Consider the following 20,554-nt stretch of genomic DNA (forward strand, 5'->3'; position numbering starts at 1 on the left):
TTAATTGAATAATGCACAGAAAAATAAGCTGAATATGTTTGGCATAGCAAAGATGGTAACAAGCAAATTTAGTGATTTCATAATCAATAATCCAAATGGAATTCCATATTCGATTAAATTTTTGAATAATTTACCATATATTTTTTGCAGAAGTGCGAACATGGTAAAGGATTGTAAGCATATTAATTAATAAATTACCATTTGAGATGCATCCTCTAGGGTATAGCTTTTGTGGTACAGGAACAAATTAGTAGAAAGGTTAGCCATTGGAGATCAAGGAATATATCGATTAGATTAAGCATATGAGGACATCTGCTATAGGGGTAATAAAGAACAAGAAAAAATACATGGAGGTGATAAAATACTTCAGTTACCTCTGACAGAAACAATGCATACAAGTGATGCTTCATTAGGAGATAAAATACTTGCAACTGCAGTTACAGGAATAGTGTATGGAAAACGATAATTGGGAATGGGCATTGATTTCGATGCTGATACAAATGGTTAGATACTGTAAAAATATTAAGGCTTATAAGTCTTTATCTGTGTAAATGAATAACTTTTCAATTGATTATACTATGCTGCCATGATGTAAAACTGAACAAAAATTAATTAAATGTGAATGAAAAAATTAACAATTAATTAGTATTGAAAATTTTTAAATGGTATATATAAACAGAAAGGCAAAGAAAGCGACAAAACATACAAAAATTTGTGGAATACCTTATCACATTATGTATTCACATTGTGTAAAAGATCATTAAATATCTAACAACAAAGAAACAAGGTAAAGGACTAACACAACATGAAGGTGGATTCCTTCCATTACCATTATTTGCATTACCATATGTAGCAACTATTGGTTCACTTGCTGGTGGTTCTGTAGCAGTCGCAAATGCAGTAACAAACAGAGGAAAAGCTAATGCAAATTTGGAAGGACAAGAAAGACATAATCAAACAGTGGAGAAAAAAGGAATTCAACCCTGAAAACGTTTTGAAAATAATCAAAAATGTAATAATCCTTTATCTAATTTTAACATACAAGAATTAGTTAATCGAAAAAATCACTTATTGTCATGGTGTTTTTATCATTGATGAATTACCCAATGAACCAAAAAATTTGGAATGTAGAATAGTTAATTTAGATACATCTTATCATCCTCTTACTAATTGGAATTGTTACTATAGGAATAACGATAAAAAATCTATTTGATTCATTAGGTGGAAATATTCCAAAATTATCAGTTAAATATCTAACTTCAAGTGAGTTGTACAACAATGGGCAATGAATTAAGAATTTTGGTAGAGTAAGATGTGGACATTTGTGCATAAATAACAAGTTTAACGATTCTTTGACTTGAATAAATGGAAATTTTTGTAAATAAGGCACAGCCTAAGGGACATACAGTTAATGGACAAAGAAATTAAGAAAACTTGATAATGAATTAGAAGCAAAAATTGATCCGAAATTAGAAATTTTAACTCGGGAATTCCATTAAAAATTATGTAACATTTGTAAAGCAACTAAAGAATATATTGATTTTAAAGGCAGAAGAACAGTAGAAATAAAAGATCCAGTGAATGTTCATCATACTCTTAGCAAACGGTAATTAGAGAGTTACAAAACTTGAATATAAAATTATTTTAAATCAGATGAATAACTATCTCAATAATACACATTTTAATGAAAGGGTTTCACCGACTCAGCAACATAACTTTAACTCTATAACAAGTCTTAATGAAACAGTGAAAGGCATGCATACAAATCTCACATTTGCTTTAGACAGGTGTAATCGTTTAGAAAATATAGTATCTGACAGACAAATAATTCAATTTACTTTTATGACTGGAACAAACCAAAAATAGATATTTCTGAATTTGATTTCAGGCTTAGGAGAATTATTGTTCTTGGTTATTATAGCATGACAGGTTTCCAATTGGGTGATTTTGATATTGCAGTAAGTTTATCTGATAATCTGTATGAAATAAATAATTATAATCAATCAATAACTTTACACAAATCAAATTTTGTAATTGTAAGATTAAAGGATAAAGTAAAAACTGTCCCAAGTGAAGTGAAATGGTGAAAGAATTTAAATCTTATTAAATTTTTATTCTACATGAATGGAAAACCTTATCCACTCTTTGAAGTGTAAAACATGTACTTAAATGCATAATCATCACAGAGTAGCAACTAAACATGGGAGCCAAAGAATTGAAGGTCACTGAATAGTGCATAAAACTAAAAAGAGTACATTTAATAAAAAAAATTTGTAGGCAGTGGTTTAAAGACACACATCGAAGATGTCCTTTATCCTTCAGGACATTTTCGTGAAAAATTGTTAATGAATCACATAAACCAACGAGAAAAAATTTTGGAGGAACAAATGTAATTTCTTTTAGAATAAATGGTTTATGGCAAGCTGCTTGAGTTGAAATATACTCATTTAATGTGATAGAAATTTCAAAAATTAATGAAGGATGCTATTATTAATGAACTTTTATAGAGTTTCTCAAAAATTTGCTTGGGCTGTTCCAGTTGAAGATAAAACAGATAGGAATGTGGTGACGCTTTTGAAAAAATATTTAGAGAAGGCCATAATACAAAAAATTTACAAACAGATAATGTAAAGAATTTTATAATACAGATTTTCAAGTACTGATGAAAAAATTTAATACCAGACTTTATTCAAGTTTTACAGAATTAAGAGCATCTGTTGTTGAACGATCCAGCAAAATACTAAAGAAAAGATGTGAAAAAATTTTTCTCTTCAAGAAAGTTATAAATCAGTTGATCTAAATTCGAAATTAATTGAAAAATATAATAACTGAAATGATTCAACTATAAAAATGGAACAACAGAAGTTAATGAAAATAATTATAAATCAACATTTCTTTTATCCAAAAGATGGTTAGTATCAAGACTCTTTTGAAAAATCACATGTGGCCAACTTCTTAACAGACGTTTAAAAATTGAAGATGTAATTAATTCTGGCGACATAAGAGACCCATTTACAAAGAAATTGAAAGATTTATATGACAAGCAAAATAAAGGGAATTTTTATGAACAACACCTGTTGTTGTTGTTGTGGTCTTCAGTCCTGAGACTGGTTCGATGCAGCTCTCCATGCTACTCTATCCTGTGCAAGCTTCTTCATCTCCCTGTACCTACTGCAACCCACATCCTTCTGAATCTGTTTAGTGTATTCATCTCTTGGTCTCCCTCTACGATTTTAACCTTCCACGCTGCCCTCCAAACTAAATTGGTGATCCATTGATGCCTCAGAACATGTCCAACCAACCGATCCCTTCTTCTAGTTAAGTTGTGCTACGAACTTCTCTTCTTCCCAATCCTATTCAATACCTCCTCATTAGTTATATGATCTGCCCATACAATGTTCAACAATCTTCTGTAGGAACCACATTTCGAAAGCTTCTATTCTCTTCTTGTCCAGACTAGTTATCGTCCATGTTCCACTTCCATACATGTCTACGCTCCATACAAATACTTTCAGAAACGACTTCCTGACACTTAAATCAATACTCGATGTTAACAAATTTCTCTTCATCAGAAACGCTTTCCTTGCCATTGCCAGTCTACATTTTATATCCTCTATACTTCGACCATCATCAGTTGTTTTGCTCCGCAAATAGCAAAACTCCATTACTACTTTAAGTGTCTCATTTCCTAATCCAATTCCCTCAGCATCACCCAAGTTAACTCGACTACATTCCATTATCCTCGTTTTGCTTCTGTTGATGTTCATCTTATGCCATCCTTTCATGACACTGTCCATTCCATTCAACAGCTCTTCCAAGTCCTTTGTTGTCTCTGACAGAATTACAATGTCATTGGTGAAATGTTTATTTCTTCTCCATGGATTTTAATACCAGCTCCGAATCTGTCTTTTGTTTCCTTCACTGCTGGCTCAATATACAGATTGAATAACATTGGGGATAGGTTACAACCCTGTCTCACTCCCTTCCCAATCACAGCGTCCCTGCTGACCTATAGAAAATAAAATACCTATATTATTCAAAAAGGTTTGAGAAAGAAAAGAGATGAAGTATGTGTTAAATGGTTGGGTTTTGATAATTCACATTAAAGATGTAAATAAAACTAACGCAATTTATTAAAATGTTAACAAGAATTTTATATCTAAAAGGAAGCATTTATTGAAAATTTAAATCAGTTTGAAGTTAATGGTAATATTCATCCTGCCAACTGTTTTATGAAAGAAGATACTTGGCAGCTAAAGTAGCCTTTAGGCTGAGCCCAAGTGTATTTTGTTTTTCAAATAAATGTTCACAGAAGCAATTACATGTCAGAATGAAATGAGGACTTTAAGCTTGATTTGATGGAATTAAAATAATGGATACAGTTAGATTTCCTTATTAAATGTATATAACATAATTATGAATATTATATGGAATTTAATTGTAAGTAAAGTAAATGTAAATATACTTTTATTGAGAAATAATTAATTAACAGGTTTGAAGACCCCTGTTAATGGTATTTACATCAGCTACCTAAATTTAAAAATACCTTATAAAACAGATCGCAATACCAGTTCTTTCATTTCACCTGCCTATATGATGACAGTGAAGGTATAGTCTCTAAGTTCAGAAATCAATTAACTGATGAGAATGTGAATTAATTATGTATACTGCGTCAATGGGGGAGAAATTGGTATTTTTTCTAAATACTTTAAAAAACCGATGTAAGTTACTTACCTTAATATTTAAAAGTTTATTTTAAGTTATAGTTAGATTCTGTTATAATATTCTTTGACTCTTTACATGTATTTCTTTTTCCCTTAATTTTGTATCCTTTTGCTTTGAGAAGATATTCTAGCATTTGTCTAAGTATATTATTTTTGTCAGGATATTCCTCCTAGATTTTTGAAATAATTGATATTACTTTCTCTCTAGTCAGATCATTTAAAACATTTTTATCAGCTATCTTGATGTTTACTTTAGTTGTGAGTTCTTGAGAAATTTTTAATGGTTGTTTTCTTGAGGAAGTAGTAACATATGATTAAATGTTGTATCTCTAACTTCATTATCATTTAATTGTAGTTCATTCACTGACAATTCACTCTCTCCATCAATAAAAATATCTATGTAATATTTTATGTCATCAAAGTAAATGGTGTGTAATTCTTTACCATCTTCTTACCTATGTTCTTTAAAACCTGCTTTAAACATTTCTTCAATGATATGATACCCATTAACTTAAATAGCAGTATTCAAGTTTATTATTTGTATTTTCACTTGTATTGTAAGTAGATAATCTAGATTTGTTTAATTTGATTGTTCTTGGACCAATTTTATTGAAATGATCGTTCTGTTGTTGTTTTGTAGTCACTACATAGATTAAACCATTCTTCTGTTTTGTCGACATTTTCTATTTATTTGTTTTAACTTACTATTTTTAGAAATTTCTGTTTCTAGTTGTATAGCAAGTTGGTGTTTTGGTTCTTCTTCAATTTTTAATGTATTTTCGAAATTTTTAGAAAATTGTTTGGATAAATCTTTTGAACATATAATAATTAGGATAATCGATAAATATTATTTTCTAAAGTAATGTAATAATCTCTAATTTAAACAGCCACTTTTGTTCTTAAACTTTAAGATTATCAACAGTTAGTAAGCCCATGTCTTTTTGATATTATTGGGTGTTAATTGTTTGATCTCTTTTTAAATATATTCCTACTCTACAACTCAGGGCTCATCATATTTTCTGTCTATTGAAGATTATAGTATTAAAAGGTTGTATAAAATAATATTTTATTTGTCCTTAATTTCCTGAGTCTGTGATGCCAGACATGAATTTCCATAATAAATAAAGTTTAAAATATCATTTGTACTCAACACATTTTTCTCTTCAAAATGAAGGAAACCAAATATCCTTGATAATCTTTCTCTTTAATAAACTCAAATATATTCAACATAGAAGATTCTGAATTAGAAGTACTTGTACAGCTTTTTAATTTTTTTCTATAAAAGTGTTAAACTTTTGAAACCCCAAAAATCAATATTGTTCCAAGTCTGTAAACATTTACGTATCTGAAAATCTGTTTTTGCAGAGGGGGTAAAAGCTTACCCACCTGGAAATATAGATGAAAAAAAAATTAAGTATAAAATTTAATTTTTTTTTATTTCTAGGCTCACCCATTTAGGACCCTGAAATACTATATTGAATTAAGTTCAAAATACCATTTGTAGTCAAAACGTTAGTTATGGAGAAATTTTTATAATATATTTCATGATTAAACACATCTATATTATTATAGGAGGGCAAATGTTGGACCTCTGAAAAAAATATATTATTCCATGTATCTAGATTTTTAGGTACTGTACATAAATGTCTTCAGACAGGAGTTTCATATGGAAAAAGCAATATGAAATTAGCTCTAATAACGCCAGTTTTTCAGTTTCGAGCTTACCAACCCTGAAATACTATAATAAATAAATATTAAAATTTTCACAGATTTAATTGGCTCAGTAAAAAAATGACATTTTAATTGTTTCAATTTTCAGGTGGTACTATGTGCTGCCTGTAATTCAATTTGTAGTATCTGGATTTATTATATAATTAATCAATCGTTCTTTAGTGTAATTATTTAAGGATATCAATTTAATTGGTATAACAAATAATTCTGATAGTTTCTTTCATTCGTTGACGTAAATTTACTGAATTAGGATTGTAATTACTTTGAGTTCTAATAACATAGTAAGTGTATTCACAATCAACATCAAAGGATTTTGATGGAATTAAAGTAAGTCTTATATTTTCATTAATTGTTTGAGGAAGAACATGACATGATAATGTATTTATTTTTTGTTTCTTTTGTTTATTATTATTGACCCAAATTTAAATTTGTGTTAGTTTCTACTCTACTTTAATGATTTCTTAATTATTAGTTTTTACTTTTTTCTAGTTGTTCTATAGCATAGTTTTTATGATTTATCTAATCTTTATAAGAAGATTTTATGTGTTTTCTTAATTTTATATTCTTTGTATTTTGTAATTGATGGTAAAATTTCTTCACAAACCCAATCTTAAAAATATTCTGCAAAAGACATTTTGGATATCATAAATAGAGAATACAGACCATAGTAAATTTTGTTGAATTTTGTATATCCTTAGGTACTCCTATACTGGGACTAGCAAGATTTTCAACTGATTTTTGTCATTTTTGCGTAAGAAAGTCTTGAATAGTTTTTATAGGTTGAAGATATCCTAAAAGATCAGCAAGTTTATTTGCAGAAAACCATGGATTACTCTTTTCATTAATAATCACCAAAACTTGTTTTTTACCATGTGTAGGTTTGTAGTTGATTGGATGTATGATTGACTCCATTTAAACAAAAATTATCTTATTAGAATTTTAATTTTTTTAGTTTGAAATTTTGATTTTTTTTACAAATACAATGTAAATTATTTCTAATAAATGGTAAATCTAAGTAATCTGAAAATCAATGACATGGAAGTTAGAGCAAGAGAATTGAGACTTAATGGATATTCCAAACTTGGAAAACAACAACTTATTGGTCTTAATGATAATCATAATATTAATGAAGAAATGAATAGTAATATTAATTAAACAAGTGTGAGTTCTTGCCAGTGCAATGAAGAAGTGAATGAATTTAAAACTAAACAGCCATAAGTGATTCAGGTGATTTATCTCATGCATAAAATATTAAATTTCCAACAATTATACAGACTGTACATAACGAATGAATCATGGGGTAAATTGCTGTTTGTTATATTAAAAAGGAAAATTCATTTACTTAAACTGAATGGAGAGAATTGATTTCTAGACTAAATACAAGCATTAATTTATTAGAGAATTTCAAGACAATTTGAACTGGAATCATATATCGAGACATCAAATATTAAATTCAGATTTTATTAGAGAATTTCACGATAAATTGAGGGGCGTACGTACGTCCTGTACCCACAGTGTTAAATTTGCAATATTGATGACCCATTATTTCAGAACCTGTGACAGATAGAGATCTGAAATTTTAGGGTTGTATAATATCACTCCTTTTCTGTTTATTGAACCAGAATCAAAATGTACAGAGAAATGATTAGCTACTTATGGTTTTTTAAAAATGTTGTTGAGTATTTTCTTTTAAAAGTCAACTTTTTCTTCCGTAAGTAAAAAACTGTTAGAGGTAGAGATGTTTCGGGAGGTTCAGTAGCTGCAGTATACTATGTGGTAACATAGTGTAAAATTAGAGATATGAATCTGCAATAGTTCCTGAGATAATGAGTCAAATAATTTTAAGAAGCCCATTTCCGGCAAATCAAGTTCAAACATTTTATTTGATATTAACTTACACATGGAGGCATGCCAGCATCTAGAAACAGCCAGGCCCATAATAAGCATTATCTGGATCCTGTCCTTGACTATCCTGCAAACCTAGAAGCTTCCTTCTTTTCCTGCCTCTTGCTGCTTTAGTCATTTCCTCTGCTGCACGCTGGGCTTTCATGATCCTAAGTCAATCCATTCGCTGAAAGGGTTGCAGTGTGTTGGCACCTGGAGTGATACCAAGTTCATCTAGTACCCCAATTCTTCCCTTTATATCGTCATTAAACATTATCACAGCATGACAAACACCCAAGCACAGAGTATTCCTTCCTACATTTTTTGGTATTCGGGTCCAAATTACATTATTGAAAGACTCATTCGGGTTTTGTGTTCGACCATGGACATACACTCCTGGAAATTGAAATACGAACCCCGTGAATTCATTGTCCCAGGAAAGAGAAACTTTATTGACACATTCCTGGGGTCAGATACATCACATGATCACACTGACAGAACCACAGGCACATAGACACAGGCAACAGAGCATGCACAATGTCGGCACTAGTACAGTGTATATCCACCTTTCGCAGCAATGCAGGCTGCTATTCTCCCATGGAGACGATCGTAGAGATGCTGGATGTAGTCCTGTGGAACGGCTTGCCATGCCATTTCCACCTGGCGCCTCAGTTGGACCAGCGTTCGTGCTGGACGTGCAGACCGCGTGAGACGACGCTTCATCCAGTCCCAAACATGCTCAATGGGGGACAGATCCGGAGATCTTGTTGGCCAGGGTAGTTGACTTACACCTTCTAGAGCACGTTGGGTGGCACGGGATACATGCGGACGTGCATTGTCCTGTTGGAACAGCAAGTTCCCTTGCCGGTCTAGGAATGGCAGAACGATGGGTTCGATGACGGTTTGGATGTACCGTGCACTATTCAGTGTCCCCTCGACGATCACCAGTGGTGTACGGCCAGTGTAGGAGATCGCTCCCCACACCATGATGCCGGGTGTTGGCCCTGTGTGCCTCGGTCGTATGCAGTCCTGATTGTGGCGCTCACCTGCACGGCGCCAAACACGCATACGACCATCATTGGCACCAAGGCAGAAGCGACTCTCATCGCTGAAGACGACACGTCTCCATTCGTCCCTCCATTCACGCCTGTCGCGACACCACTGGAGGCGGGCTGCACGATGTTGGGGCGTGAGCGGAAGACGGCCTAACGGTGTGCAGGACCGTAGCCCAGCTTCATGGAGACGGTTGCGAATGGTCCTCGCCGATACCCCAGGAGCAACAGTGTCCCTAATTTGCTGGGAAGTGGCAGTGCGGTCCCCTACGGCACTGTGTAGGATCCTACGGTCTTGGCGTGCATCCGTGCGTCGCTGCGGTCCGGTCCCAGGTCGACGGGCACGTGCACCTTCCGCCGACCACTGGCGACAACATCGATGTACTGTGGAGACCTCACGCCCCACGTGTTGAGCAATTCGGCGGTACGTCCACCCGGCCTCCCGCATGCCCACTATACGCCCTCGCTCAAAGTCCGTCAACTGCACATACGGTTCTCGTCCACGCTGTCGCGGCATGCTACCAGTGTTAAAGACTGCGATGGAGCTCCGTATGCCACGGCAAACTGGCTGACACTGACGGCGGCGGTGCACAAATGCTGCGCAGCTAGCGCCATTCGACGGCCAACACCGCGGTTCCTGGTGTGTCCGCTGTGCCGTGCGTGTGATCATTGCTTGTACAGCCCTCTCGCAGTGTCCGGAGCAAGTATGGTGGGTCTGACACACCGGTGTCAATGTGTTCTTTTTTCCATTTCCAGGAGTGTAGTTGGAAGTACACGAGACTGTTGTGGTTAAGTGTTCTCATAATGGGAACTGACTTTGTGCAGACGAAGGAATATCGCGCAGTATTTAAACGTGCAAGGTAGTTGGTAGTATTAGGATAGTGGAATGTTAATGTTGCTTTTTTTATCTTATGGGTGTGTAAATGCTAAGGTTGATCATGTTGTCCTGTACCAGAGGGAGTAGGGTTTTGAATGCTACTGGTGGATGAGGGATGAGAGAACAGAGAAAAGCGGTCTAAGAGATTAGTAGCATTTGGTGCTGAGGAGAAGAAAATAGCTTACCGCAAAACTTTAGAGTGTAGGGAGAAGCTGAGGAGAGTGAACGATGATTGGTTAATGGAAAACGGGCTCTGCATTGTGAGGACTACGTTGACTATGAGAAGATTGAAAAAACGGGAAGGAGAGGAAGCAGAGAGGAGAGAGAAGGAGGAAGCTGAAAGACAGAGGAACTGACTTGTGGGACGTTTACCTGTTTCTGTAGGACATGTGACTATCTTTAAATGATTCCTTTGGAGAGTAGGGAAGATGGGTGGACGGTAGTTTTGAGTTTGAAGATCGTGTTGTAATACAAGTTCCTGGAAGCTTAAGTGAGACGCCAAGCAATAACGTCATTGAAATTGAAGTGAGCAATGTAGAAGTACCAGCTCCTATATCCTGTGGAGTTGTGGAGTCTGATGCAACAGCAATGAGTGTGGGCTACACCGAAGTTATGAAGTGTGGTGACTGCAACATGGGTGATTTAAGTTCAGTAGTATCTGCGCCATTGAGTGGTAATGGGTGTTGTGCTCAGGCCAGCCCAGATACACACGGAATTGCATGTGTCGGTGATTTTTGCTTCGTTCAGAGCGGAAATGCAGATGCTAATTGTTTTTTTGGCAGTAGAAGGGATGTACGAGAAGATGTTGATAGTTACGTTGCAAATCTTGAGGCAGAAACGGTACAGGAACACATTATTCCTCAGACGCAGGGTGAACGGAGGAAGAGAAAGAGGAGATATATTCGTAGAGGGGACTGAATCAGTTAAGTAGAACCGAAGGTTCAGAACGCCGCGCCGGCGCAATTAATGTGTCACAGCCTTACAACGCAATCGGCTGACGTGTGCACTAAGTTGTTTACAACAACCTCGTAGTCTGATGCATTTGACGGTCTAGAGGGGCGTCTGTTGAATAAAACGTAGCAGGCAAACTGCGGACAAATACACTAATGTGTAATTCGCATGATATAGTCCCACCAGGCACCAGAAAGTTGTTTTTGGATTAACATAAAAACCGGGAAACCACGCATTTCGAGGGAATTCAGTTTGTAACAAGCGCTACAGTGGGTGAAATAAGTGTAAATACTTGTCGAACTATTGTCAATGGCAGTGATGTGTGTGGTTTATTCATGGGATAGTGTCGGTAGTATATCTGCTGCAAAAGCAAACGGGGAACTGTTCTCGCAAAGACAAAGTTCCGGAAGTTCTTCCAAAACAAAGGTTTAAGAACCTACTAGATAGACAGACGTGTGCTGAACGTAAGAGCTCAAGAGATAGAAAAGATGATATGCGAAGGATAATTTATTAACAAAGGAAGTGTGTCTTTCTAGTTTGTAAATGTGGAATGGAGATTTAGAATTTGTACAGAACTATGGCAAAGAGGTCTACCAATGAAATGTAGTTCATAATATTTAAGATGGACGCTTCAAGACGTTATAGTGAGCTTAAGCATTAAAAATAGAGATTACAAGGTGAAGATAGGCATAGTAAGTGTATAAACAATATTGTAGAGAAAATATCACGGAAAAACGAAGTTGTAGAGCTGAGGGAAGAAGGGAAGCAGCCGTGAAATTTAACGTAGTAAGTGTGAAGTGTTTAAAATTGTTAGGGCAGTATAATTTTGGAAGTCTGTAATTTTATCAACCAAAGGTGCAAGTAGTCATAGTGGAGGACCTGTTCTGAGTAAGATCCGAGGGAAAGGAGAAGGGGAGGTGTAGTGTCCCTACCCAGCTTCTTTGCGAAATTTATAAGGAAGCCTCTGCACAGTACTGCTGCAGCAAAAGGGGGCCTGTAAGCGCAGTGTTGGCATGTGGATCAGAATAACACAAAAGCAAAAATATTGCGAGACGGTCTAGCAGTGCTTGGTTGAACTTGCGCTGAACAGCAATAGTAGCCAGGTTGGGCAGAATGATATCACTGAACCACCATAAGACAGACGTTGTGAGCTATGTGAATGGGTACTGGTTAGTAGTGCAGCAAACGTACAAACAGGTGCGAATTTTGAGGCAGATTCATTTGGACTGCAGCAGCAGCGTCACCACCACAATGCCAGGTCCACGCCAGATGAAGAGAGGACTGGGCACCACCAGCTGCAGTTGTGGGTTTAGATCGGGGCAGCCGCCTTCTGCAGTGAGTCTCCTTATGGGGCTGGATGCCACAGCGCCGCCGAGGTGCCGTCCACATCTGGCAGCGCCAGATTCCTTCTAAGAGGCTGTGAGTAATGTCCCATGCCCGGTGTTCTTCATCCACCTGCATGGTGGACATAACTGAGGCGTGAGTCGCCGGGTGCGGCCGTTCCACAGCAAATCGCCGACGTAGTCAGGGCATTGGTCTATTGTCAGCTTACTGGCCATTGCTTGGCCTTACGAAGGCACTGCAGGGTGGCTACGTGTGTATCTCTTTGCCGAGGCAGAGGGCAGCTGCCTGCCAGGTCACGGTGCTCGGAGTGGGGCGTCTCTGCCTCATTTTGCTAATGATGTGACATGTATCTGAAGTTGAATAAAACATTTCTTTTGATGCGAGTGAGTCACTTGGATCGCTGGCCCACCAGTCAACCTACGGGATACCGTCTGCACTCTACAGCGTCTTTGTATCTTTGCCTATGTGGCCTTGACAGGCTGGCGCCACATAGCCTTATGGTCAGACTTAAAGCGGGAAGTCTGTCACCGTTGCCACTCCTTTTGATGATAATATGTTTACTTCATTCCCAGGTGACAACAAAATTGCTGCAACCAGAAATCACCTCGCAGACAGTTAGTTGGAATGGCTCAGTGAGAGCTTTCAGCCGGCCGCGGTGGTCTCGCGGTTCTAGGCGCGCAGTCCGGAGCCGCGCGACTGCTACGGTCGCAGGATCGAATCCTGCCTCGGGCATGGATGTGTGTGATGTCATTAGGTTACTTAGGTTTAACTAGTTCTAAGTTCTAGGGGACTGATGACCTAAGATGTTAAGTTCTATAGTGCTCAGAGCCATTTGAACCATTTTTGAGAGCTTTCAGTTCAAGACAGAACGGTTGCTCTGACTGAAGAAGGCGCTGAGGGTAGGCATGGCATACCATCTACTACTGCAAAGAGACGATGGAAGAATTGTGTTGAAAGAGGTACTATCAACCGAATTTATGGCTCAGATTGGACACACGCCAGGACCACAAAGAGTTTGTGCCCAAGAGCCGACAGTGAATCAGTCACAGCGAGGAAACAACTGCTACAGTTCCAGTGACACAGTTCGCCGATGACTGAGGGAAGGTGTACTGCACACACGAGGATCTGCTTTAGAAGAAGCACTCAGCGAGGAAAATGTTTAATACTGGCTCCACTTGCAGAGCTCCATCTGAATGAGGGGTGAGCAAACGTTATTTTCACTGATGAGGTGTTTTCCGTGGGCAACGATGATCCAAAAGCGGTTTACCGGCTGTGGCGGACAAGACATCGTGAAGAATATGTAGCGATGACAAGTAGAAGTAGGCAGCTAACTATTTCCTACTGCTGTTGAATTCCTGCGAGAGGACCAGGAAGTGGGAAGTCTTGACAGCAGACATTTCTCTTACATACTGAAAAATGTGACGGCGTCTTCACATCGAATTCTGTACATTGAAGTATAACTGTGGTTACAGTAAGATCATTCACCGTGTACAATCGTTCGACAGCAGCTGTCCAACATGGACATCAAGATCATGGACTAGTTGCTATGGCCTGCTTATATGAATCCAACAGAAAGCGTGAGGGCTGAAATAGCATGAATACTGTCAGGTAACTGGCCAATGACCTACCGCTAACGCCCTTTGGAACTGCGTTCTTCAAACCTAGGAGGAAGATTCCTCGTCTGGCAGTTACGTCCAACACTTCATATATTCCAAACGAAAACCCAATAAGAAATAGTGGGAGTTCTGGAAAAAATGCCAAACATTATTTATTTATTTCTGTTCACCCCGATGTTTCTCGATGCTTACGTCATATTCAGTGGATCAAAATATTTCTGTAAGGTGTAATTCAAAGTTTTGATTGATCACCTGAAAATTAGATTGCTAGCGAAAATTCATTTTATCAAATCGGTCTTTTGTGATCTTTCTTGTTCGTTTGATTGTATCCCATCTGCAAAGTACTCAGGACGAAAATCTGTATATTTCTGAAGTACTTTTTCGTGGATATGTATGTTGCTGTACTTACTTTACCCGTCATGTCGTGTATTTCTGACGGTTACCTCCATCTACTGCTATTCTGTACATTGTTTTCGCACTGTTTTTTTTATAGAATTTGCTCTCACCTATCCTTCGCTTATGTTTTCCACAAACCGTGATTCGAGCGGAGACTGATATCTCCATACTCACTTACAGGTGCTGTGTCACTGTCGCTGCTCAATTGTTGATCGTTTATGTTATGTTTAATGTGACGCTAATCTGGAATGTTTCGTGAGAATAATATTGGTGTCTCTGTGGGGGAGAACTAATGTGAAATGATCTGATGGGTGTGTATGTGTTTGTGTGTGTGCGTGTGTGTGTGAGTAAAATGAGAGATAGCTAGAGAGACAGTGATAGAGAGTTACACAGCTACACCAACAGACCTAGAAAGAAAGGCGAGGTGCGAGAAGATTGAGAAACATGTTTTTTGGTTATTTGAAGGTGTTTGATTATTGCCTTTTATATGGAGAAAGGTCTCTGTATAGCTCATTAAATGTTCTAAATAATGTTTCGTTGCACGGTATTGAATTTTCTACTTTCATTCAAGTCTTCTTTTCCTTGTATCATTGCTTTTTGTACGTGTACCATTGATGAGTGAGTCGACTGAGCCCATTTTTTGAAGGCAGAACTCCTTGTTGAAGGTCAAATAGTTATGTTGTATTAAAATCATCAATATGGCTTCATTTTCATCTATATGGCATTTGTTGCATACCTTAGTTTCCGTAGTTATTCTTTAATAACATTGATTGTTTTTCCTATTACCACATTTGTGTACACAGATTTGTTGTCAAATGATATCTGTATTGCTATTTTGGCATGTTTTTATCTTGTATCTTTTTTATCTGTTTCTTGCATTTTGTAGGTTTCTGTTGTTTGTGAAATTGTACAATAACTGTAACACTCTGAGTGTGGTAAGATGGTGCGTTTTTGAAATTAAACGCCACTCTAATTGCACAGTAACGTTTAAGTAGTTTCGGTGAAATATTTAGGTTGGATACTTAGGAATTGTTTTGTATTATGTATATGGCCTGAGGGTCTCTGATGGTAACTTTGAAGGTTTATAGAAATTTCTGTATGTTTGTTTGGTGATTAATGATGGGATCACTAATTTGGTGACGTTGTATGGGTTCTTCTGTTTTGTTTATGTATTCTGTCTCACTCATAAAGACCAGGATATCCCCCTTATCTTCCTTGGCGATGTTTGCATTACGCTATTGTAGTTTTTTGTTTAGTTTCCTTGATATACTCGTTGTTTACGCTGTTTTTGTTTTTGGTATGTGTCTTTGATATTGCGTCAGCTGTTAGGGGCGATCTGTATCGTTACATTATTCTTAAATATCAGGTACCCCAAGACCGCTTGTATTTTTTTTTATTGCTGTTTCCGACAGATCTGTGCTGTCATCGTCGGATCTTGTAACATATTATCAGAAGTTGTTGATCTTACAAACATGCAAGTCACGTAGAGATGTTGCGTGGCTTAACAAAAAAAAAAAAAAAAAAAAAAAGTAGCAAGGACCATCAGCATGTCAAACATAAAATACTACAAATATAAAACATACATCATGTGAAAGACGGCGGAACTGACGGTTTAGGCGACTATCACATTATCGATGTTTGAGATGCAAAAAATGTCGAGTGACAGGTGGATCGAATTAATTTGTTTTGAAAATACCTCGTTCCTCTACTTTTATTAAAGGTTATCCGATAGTGATTGCCAATACATGATGTAGGCGTTTTATTTATTACATTTGGCTGGTCTGGTAGTTTCACAGACAGATGGCAGATCAAAACTGGACGAAATGCGCTATTAACTTTTAAAGCAGGTTGTAACGGTGACGCCGACGCCAGGTAGGACAGCGTTTGGTGCAGGCTGTTGTGTGCACTGGACAGGACAGGCTGAGCAGACGTTGTCGCGAGCCGGCACAGTGCTGACAGCAGCAGGTAAAGCGGCCGCTGGAGATCTGCACCAGATGGACGCCATTTTCTCGTTCCTAAAGCGTTTTTATGTGGTGATGGCGTTGTAAAGTACAGTAAACAAGGAGCGTTGGAGGGAGATTGCAGAGAAGACGGCGACAGTCTGCCGACAGGAGAGAAATACGAGGGCAGTTCAATAAGTAATGCAACACATTTTTTTTCTGAAACAGGGGTTGTTTTATTCAGCATTGAAATACACCAGGTTATTCCCCAATCTTTTAGCTACACAACACTATTTTTCAACGTAATCTCCATTCAATGCTACGGCCTTACGCCACCTTGAAATGAGGGCCTGTATGCCTGCACGGTACCATTCCACTGGTCGATGTCGGAGCCAACGTCGTACTGCATCAATAACTTCTTCATCATCCGCGTAGTGCCTCCCACGGATTGCGTCCTTCATTGGGCCAAACATATGGAAATCCGACGGTGCGAGATCGGGGCTGTAGGGTGCATGAGGAAGAACAGTCCACTGAAGTTTTGTGAGCTCCTCTCGGGTGCGAAGACTTGTTTGAGGTCTTGCGTTGTCACGAAGAAGGAGAAGTTCGTTCAGATTTTTGTGCCTACGAACACGCTGAAGTCGTTTCTTCAGTTTCTGAAGAGTAGCACAATACACTTCAGAGCTGATCGTTTGACTATGGGGAAGGACATCGAACAGAATAACCCCTTCAGCGTCCCAGAAGACTGTAACCATGACTTTACCGGCTGAGGGTATGGCTTTAAACTTTTTCTTGGTAGGGTAGTGGGTGTGGCGCCACTCCATTGATTGCCGTTTTGTTTCAGGTTCGAAGTGATGAACCCATGTTTCATCGCCTGTAACAATCTTTGACAAGAAATTGTCACCCTCAGCCACATGACGAGCAAGCAATTTCGCACAGATGGTGTTTATGGTGTTCCGTTAGACAACGAGGGACCCAGCGGGAACAAACCTTTGAATATCCCAACTGGTGAACAATTGTGACAGCACTACCAACAGAGATGTCAAGTTGAGCACTGAGTTGTTTGATGGTGATCCGTCGATCATCTCGAACGAGTGTGTTCGCACGCTCCGCCATTGCAGGAGTCACAGCTGTGCACGGCCGGCCCGCATGCGGGAGATCAGTCTTGCTTGACCTTGCGGCGATGATGACACACGCTTTGCCCAACGACTCACCGTGCTTTTGTCCACTGCCAGATCACCGTAGACATTCTGCAAGCGCCTATGAATATCTGAGATGCCCTGGTTTTCCGCCAAAAGACGCCATTTTAACAGCTCCGTACAGGGCTGCCACCTGTCGGAAGTCAATGAAACTATATGAGACGAAGCGGGAATGTTTGAAAATATTCCACAAGAAATTTCCGGTTTTTTCAACCAAAATTGGCCGAGAAAAAAAATGTGTTGCATTACTTATTGAACTGCCCTCGTATATCACAGGCTCTGTGAAAGCTACGATTATTTATGGCTCTATTCTCTCGGCAGCGCACGGCAGGCAAGGTGGTGGGGTTCTATAAGCGTGAGACTGCAACTTTCTCATCCCAAAAATTCCTGTAAATCCGTCAACACACACATATATAAAGCAGATAGAAATCTTTGTAGGGTCGTAGGGAACAACACGTTAACGCATTCCTTTGAAGCACTGACAGGACAGAGCCATAGCACTTTCGTTTGTTTAGCTGTAGGCTTCTGGGCCCGAAAATGTGGGAATTTCAGTGGTCAGCCTGTACTGGCGTAGCAGATTTGGAAAGAGTTGGGAGGATGCTGCACGAGAACTGTGCCTTGTGATTGGATGACAGCTCGTGAAAGGCTAGGATTGGCTTTTCAAGAAGGAGTGAATATTGCGAGGGAGGACAGGAGGATTATGGTTGCTGTTCGACCGCTGATGGTGAAGGCATCACTTCCAAAGGTGCTCCCAGAATTCGGCGTGGAAGCAGTTATTTGACTTTGCACCTACAACTCTAGCACGATGTAAAGACTGCGTAAGGTAGCTTTTCGGGATTATCACCCGTGGTCGCTTACAGAAGCACTGGCGGACAACACAAAGACGCTGTTAAAAGAGTTGGTGAGATCTGCAATGTGTTCATTAAACGTCAGACGCCCTTCTGGCATGCATAATTTTACGAAATCATATTTTGGCCATCACTGTCGCCCGACTCCGGAAATGGATCAGTGCGTTAATCATGCAGTAACCTACCTATAGGTTCCTTGTCTTGAATCTCCACCAATCTTTGCTACTTGTAACTGTTCCATGTTCTTGTCGTAATTCGTCAGTGAATAGAATGTTATTAAACATGCTCATGTTATACTTCATTGCAACTACTGCACTCGTTTTATGTAAGAATTTAAAATAAACAATAAAAGTTATGGTAACTTTGACTTTCATTACATCCGTATCTCACCTGATACAATTACATTAGAGATATCTAATACACCACCCTTTTGAGGCCTGTAGGACCCTAATTTAATGTTAGTAATAATATCCTTGCGTCATAGCTAATGGTCTTCATTGGCCATCTGTATATAGATGTACACTCCTGGAAATTGAAATAAGAACACCGTGAATTCATTGTCCCAGGCAGGGGAAACTTTATTGACACATTCCTGGGGTCAGATACATCACATGATCACACTGACAGAACCACAGGCACATAGACACAGGCAACAGAGCATGCACAATGTCGGCACTAGTACAGTGTATATCCACCTTTCGCAGCAATGCAGGCTGCTATTCTCCCATGGAGACGATCGTAGAGATGCTGGATGTAGTCCTGTGGAACGGCTTGCCATGCCATTTCCACCTGGCGCCTCAGTTGGACCAGCGTTCGTGCTGGACGTGCAGACCGCGTGAGACGACGCTTCATCCAGTCCCAAACATGCTCAATGGGGGACAGATCCGGAGATCTTGCTGGCCAGGGTAGTTGACTTACACCTTCTAGAGCACGTTGGGTGGCACGGGATACATGCGGACGTGCATTGTCCTGTTGGAACAGCAAGTTCCCTTGCCGGTCTAGGAATGGTAGAACGATGGGTTCGATGACGGTTTGGATGTTCCGTGCACTATTCAGTGTCCCCTCGACGATCACCAGTGGTGTACGGCCAGTGTAGGAGATCGCTCCCCACACCATGATGCCGGGTGTTGGCCCTGTGTGCCTCGGTCGTATGCAGTCCTGATTGTGGCGCTCACCTGCACGGCGCCAAACACGCATACGACCATCATTGGCACCAAGGCAGAAGCGACTCTCATCGCTGAAGACGACACGTCTCCATTCGTCCCTCCATTCACGCCTGTCGCGACACCACTGGAGGCGGGCTGCACGATGTTGGGGCGTGAGCGGAAGACGGCCTAACGGTGTGCGGGACCGTAGCCCAGCTTCATGGAGACGGTTGCGAATGGTCCTCGCCGATACCCCAGGAGCAACAGTGTCCCTAATTTGCTGGGAAGTGGCGGTGCGGTCCCCTACGGCACTGCGTAGGATCCTACGGTCTTGGCGTGCATCCGTGCGTCGCTGCGGTCCGGTCCCAGGTCGACGGGAACGTGCACCTTCCGCCGACCACTGGCGACAACATCGATGTACTGTTGAGACCTCACGCCCCATGTGTTGAGCAATTCGGCGGTACGTCCACCCGGCCTCCCGCATGCCCACTATACGCCCTCGCCCAAAGTCCGTCAACTGCACATACGGTTCACGTCCACGCTGTCGCGGCATGCTACCAGTGTTAAAGACTGCGATGGAGCTCCGTATGCCACGGCAAACTGGCTGACACCGACGGCGGCGGTGCACAAATGCTGCGCAGCTAGCGCCATTCGACGGCCAACACCGCGGTTCCTGGTGTGTCCGCTGTGCCGTGCGTGTGATCATTGCTTGTACAGCCCTCTCGCAGTTTCCGGAGCAAGTATGGTGGGTCTGACACACCGGTGTCAATGTGTTCTTTTTTCCATTTCCAGGAGTGTATTTCCTAATGCCGTATGCTGTGGGGTAGTACACAAGCTGCGCAGATGTCCT

This window comes from Schistocerca nitens, chromosome 8, assembly GCF_023898315.1.
Source record: "Schistocerca nitens isolate TAMUIC-IGC-003100 chromosome 8, iqSchNite1.1, whole genome shotgun sequence".
NCBI classification, from domain to species: Eukaryota; Metazoa; Arthropoda; class Insecta; order Orthoptera; family Acrididae; genus Schistocerca; species Schistocerca nitens.